This window comes from Crocuta crocuta, unplaced genomic scaffold (assembly GCF_008692635.1).
Source record: "Crocuta crocuta isolate KB4526 unplaced genomic scaffold, BGI_CrCroc_1.0 scaffold197, whole genome shotgun sequence".
In the NCBI taxonomy this organism is placed as follows: domain Eukaryota; kingdom Metazoa; phylum Chordata; class Mammalia; order Carnivora; family Hyaenidae; genus Crocuta; species Crocuta crocuta.
Window position 1 is genome coordinate 604938 of NW_027532002.1, and position 5752 is coordinate 610689.

A 5752-nucleotide genomic window follows, 5' to 3' on the forward strand; every position below is an offset into this window, starting at 1 on the left:
TAGCACATCCTAGAGATGCCTTTTTTTTTTTCTGTAAATTGAACTGCAGTGGTTGTTCATTTTCACAAACCATTTTGTTCTAAATAAGTACACACATTAATTCGCTTGACAGAAAAGAGTTGAAATATCTGAACTTGAGCGAGAATTCTAAGCGCCATTGCTGCCTTGGAAAGTCACAGAGTCAGCTCTGTGCCCTTCGCCATCTCTGATTCCAGCAGTTAAAAGATTTGAATCTAGTTTCTAAAATGGAGTCCTTTGATGGTCTGAACCATAAACTTTCCTTGGGGGGATCAAGTTAGCTTTGGGAGGTTTACTTTGTGATTTCTCAGGAGAGAAGATATAGAATATTTTACTGCGAAGACCTTGGGCATTCTAAGTTAATGTTTCCCTGCCTATGATATTGGGGAGGAGTTAGGTACTAATGCATATCATGCAGAGGGATTTGTGTATGTTATGTTATTTATTTCTCACAGAGTTAACCACGATGAATATTCTTGTTGTATAGATAAGAAAACTCACAGCTGAGAGAGGGTGAATCACTCATTCAAAGTCATAGAGTCAGAAAGAGGCAGAGCCAAACAGAACGATGGACCCATCTTAGGTCAATGGGAATAGTTAACATCAAAGAAGACCCTAGAGAAGAGATCCTTTTGTTAGGAGACTTGAAGGCTGTGGAGCAAATATTTATTGAGAGCTTAAAATGTGTGCTGAACGGCTAGGCGCTAGAGGCCCAGAGAGCTGCCTGAAGAAGACTCTTGTGAATTAAGGGTCTGGTGGCCTTGCGGGTGGAGGGGACTCCCATAGGACTTTGTTGGGGAGAGTCTCTTCATGTATTAACATGCAAAGTGCTGAGCAGTCTGCAGTCAGAAATCTGTTTTCTTTGTGATACTGTTGGCTTTCAAACTCAGTTAACCACGGATTCACTTTTTCTCCAGTGAAACCCATTACATTTTGCAGAACCAATATTCTGTGCAGCACACATTTGGGACCTAACCTAATCGTTTTAAACTCATTTTTACACACATGAGAAATCTGAGGTCCACGAGGACTTGGCCAAGGTCAAAAGTAGTTGTTGGTAAAGTTTGTGTCATTCACCCATTCATTCAGCGAGTATGTATCCAGTGACTTCCAGGGGGTAATTGGGGCATGGCAGTGAACAAATAAACAAGACAAACATATATACAGGCAAAGTGATAATTTTAGATAACAGGAAATCTATGAATATTGGAAACTTTTACTTTTTCAGCATTCTTTTCAAGACAGGAGGCATGCCTTTTTCATCTTTGTTTCTCCAGTTTCTGGCACAGGGCAGGAATGCACTTTCAATAAATATTTGTTGAAGAAATAAATTAGCTGTTGATGATTAGGGGTCTTTCCTATTATGTAATAAATGGTCAATTAAAAAAAAATAGCAGTTGCTGTTAGTTTTGGTGTGTATTACTCTTTAAAATGAAATGGTCTGGGAAGTCCACAGATTGAGGTAGGTTTATTGATCACCCTGCTAAGAAGCCACAATTCTGAACAGCACTGACCTTAGACATGTCATTAGATAGCAGATACCTTATGTGAGAAGTCGTGTTTCAAAATCATCTCTATAGGGGTGCCTGGGTGGCTCAGTCGGTTAAGCGTCCAACTTCGGCTCAGGTCATGATCTCACGGTTTATGGGTTCGAGCCCCACATCGGGCTCTGTGCTGACAGCTAGTTCAGAGCCTGGAGCCTGTTTCGGATTCTTTGTCTCCCTCTCTCTCTCTGTCCCTTCCCCTGCTCACGCTCTCTCTGTCTCTCTCTCTCTCTCTTAGAAATAAAAAAAAAATCTCTATAGGTTTCTCAGCATTGGTAAATTGTTTCATTGCATAGAATTTTCAGACCACATCTGGTTTTTGATTCCTGGGCTTTTGGCCATGTTGTTTAAGTGCCAGAATTTCTAAGGCTCTACCTAAATGGCTAATATCAACAGATTCTTGAGGAGTATATAGTTTATTCAGATCCAACAGAGGTGGGACACAGAATCTTATTAGATGGCCAGTTCTTCATGGCTGGAATTAGAGGGTACCTGGGAGTTCTGGACAGTCTGGTGATTTTTCTGAACTATGGCCTTCTAAATCTCTGCTCATGAATATTAAAAAGGGCTAATGGAAAGATGTATTATATCATAAGCATATGAGAAATGGCTGATGTCAGTACAGTATGAGAGTTCTATGAGTCCATTGGATTAGAGGTTCTGAGCTGCCCAGGTGGTCAATATTAGTAGGGAAGATCAAGAAGGGCAACAAAGCAAATAGCTTTTCCACTTGCATGATCTCCTTCTCTAAGGAATTTGTGACTGAGGATGATCATTCTGCTGTGCAGGAAATGATAATCTGACACTGGCATGTTCATCACTCTTTACAGTTTGCCTTATTGTCCCAGGAAGGCAAGGGAGGCGGGGGGAGTGATAGACCTTGCTCTGCATTCCATAAGTGGGGACTCCCTGCTTCCAGGAGACCATCACCCATGAGGGTCACCCAGCAGAGCCTGCAGGAAGCACTCATGCAACACGTCATCGCAAGCAGATCGTTTAGTTTAGGAGGGCATCTCAGAGAAGAACATTTTAGTGGCTAGAAATGCAGCCTTTGGGAGCCTGGGTGGCTCAGTTGATTATGTGTCTGACTTTGGCTCAGGTCATGATCTTAAGGTTTGTGAGTTTGAGCCCTGCATCCAGTTCTCTGCTGTCTGCATGGAGCCTGCTTCAGATCCTCTATTTCCCTCTCCTTCCGCCCCTCCCCTCCTCCCCTCTCTCCTAAATATAAAGAAACTTAAAAAAAGAAAGAAAGAAATGTAACCTTAATTTCAGAGAAGGGCATTTTAGTGGTTAGAAATGCAGGCTTTCTGGTAGAAGGCACTTACAATTTAAAAGAAGAGAAAGGGGAATGAATCTGACACTGTCTGTCAAATTCGTTTCTAGGTTTCTCATGGAAATCTAGGTTTCCCCAAGAGGGTATTTCCCTGAGAAGGAATTATTTCATTCTACATGGTTCTGTGCATCCCAGTAAAAGTCAGACATCTGTTTCTGGGGAAAAGGGAATTGGGATAGGTATTTGAAAAATAAAATAAAATGGAAAGCTGCAACTTTTATTTAATCCCAGAAGTGAAAGCAGAGCTTTTAGAAGTTAGGTAGGCAGAGGCTTAATCGTATCTGTAGGAGTTTACCGTAGGCTGTAAGAGGAATGTCTGACTACAAAGAGCAATGAAATGATGGCATATGTTATTGATGGGAAATGGTGGATATTTTACCTTTCCATATTTTAAGTAAATAATGTGTAATTTAGAAGACATTGGTGCATGGCAAAGAGCATGATAACCTGGAGCTGGAAAGAGCCAGGCCTGAATCCCACATTTTCCACTTACAGATGTGAGAACTTAATCAAGCGTGTGATGGTTTTGATTTAATAATCTTCTCATCTTTAAAATGAGAATAATAATACAGACTTCCAGAGGATGCTATGTGGTGCTTAAGAGGTCTGGCATGTGAGGCATGCCCAATAAATAAATGGTAGCTTTTATTATGAGCTCTAAATAGAAAAATATCTAAATAGTGTCCACCATACCTCGAGAGGAGCTCCAAAATGCCTTTTGGGTATTTCCAGACCCTGTGACTTGATTGAGTATGGCATCATGCTTGTCTGATTTTTTTTTTTATTTCCAAAGAAATATATAAGATATAAGATTTTTCAGAATTTGCACAATCCATTTACTAATTCTAAAACCCTTGTCCTAAATAAGAAGGCAGGTGTTGCCTGTGACATCTGCCTATTTGTACACCTGTTTAAGCATTTCAAAATCGAGCAAAACCTTTAAAATCATGGAAGCCAATTGCTTCATGACTAAACAAAATTCCCTAAAAGTGCTGTATATTCCTGCCAATAGCAGAATCCTCCAAAAGAAGTAGCAAAACCATATGAGCTTCTTTATTAATGCTGTTGATGTGTTGAGACTTGTACCAAGTCCCTTAGGCCAAAAGGAAGCACAGATTTGGGGGGGGGGGGGAATCAGATGAATTAAGCCAATAAAATCTAATCTCTTGGCCAGAGAGATGTAAATTCTTTGTCTAAACTCACAGAAATAAGACATTCAGGTCTGGAAAAGACTGGTAAATAATGCAAACTCATTGCCTTATTGAATTTCTCTGAATTCTAAAAGTGTAATTGGTAATCAATAGGTATTGTTTGCTTGCTTTGTGAGATTGTTTCAAGTTGGGCTAAGGAAGAGTCTGTGGTGTTGAAATAGAGGAAAGCTAATTTTCTTATGCTGGTATTGGCTTTAATCTTATTAGCCAGATGTTCTAACCATTAAAGCTAACCAGTCAGACGAGGCCACAAAATCTCAGTTGCACAATGTAATTGGATTGTGAACTGCATTCTTTAAAGGTCATCATTTGTATGGGACAGAGGCACCTCTTGTCTGCATTTTGGGAGCACAGGTTGTCTCCCTGGTCTCATTCGGGTCAGAAACACCGTTGGCCATCACTTTTGGCCTCAGCTCCTTGTGATTAAATCACTGCATTTAGTTACCTCCAAGCTCAGGGGCCAATTTTGGCCAATGAAAGTGGTTAACCTGGCTTCTGCCTGGCTCTCTCCTGCTGCTGTTTATGAGGCATGGTTCTTTCATCTGTGCCTGTTGGAAGAGCATTCAGAAAAATCCATTGCAACTCTCAATTTTGATAAAGCCTTTAATTTTCCATCCTTTTCCTTTGGCAGCTTCATCTGTTTGCTGCAAATTCAACTCTGAAGAAACCAGGGTTGAACTGAGGTGGTAGTTTCAAACGGCCTGGAGTTTAGGAGGTGTGATTATATTAGAGAATCTCCAGCTTGGAGTTTGCTTGGCTTTGAAATCTGGAGGATTATACTAGCCTCACAGGGAAAGATTTATGGTACCTGGGGAGAGAAGACCGTGGCCCAAATGAAGTGTGATATTTTGATAAGGTGCTTGGGGAGGTTGCTGGATATAGAGCGGAGTAGGTCTCCGATGGGTACAGGCAATCCCAAACCCTCTTGGCTGATAATTACAAAATGCATGTCCACCAGGAGATGAGAAAATGGATGGTGGGCAATATAGAAAGTGTAGAGTTGGTTAAAATAAGGAAGTAGGGAAAAGAAGCCATTTGAGAGAAAACTTGGTGTATATTTGGTATTTGTGTCTGTTTTTCTCTTGGAATGGACTGATGTGTTGGCAAGAAGCTTCTGGCTGTTGTCAGAGGTAGAAACATCTGTGCTCCTTTGCAGAAAACTCAGGGTTCTGACGTGTTTGGTGGAAACTATGTAACTGCCACTTACTGTGTCTCCTCATTAAGGAGTTAAGCCTCTCTTGCTCTGAGTGTGATTGTTAAAGAAAGAGCTAGCCTATAGCTCTGGGCTTTACTTTTGCATACCACGTGGCAGAAGAGTTTCCAGCAATGAAATCTAAGGCCATCAGATTCAAGTATGCATACTTGTGGCAAATCAGCTTTGCTTGCTTAATTGGAAATAAGAACAAAAGATGCCAAGTCAGCAAGGTAATTGTGACCTGGGCTTCCAAGCAAGAGGTGTGGCTAATTCTTTGAAGGCTTTGCTGTAGCCACTATTGTTAGTGGTAAATGCTGTTACAGTGGTCCCAACACATCAGTGACAATGCAGTAAGAGTGTAGTGTTTGATCATCTCAAAGTCCAGTGCTGGTAGGTGGGGTCAGCCTGGGCATCCACACCTAGCCAGCACACTACCCATCTTCTCCCTGTC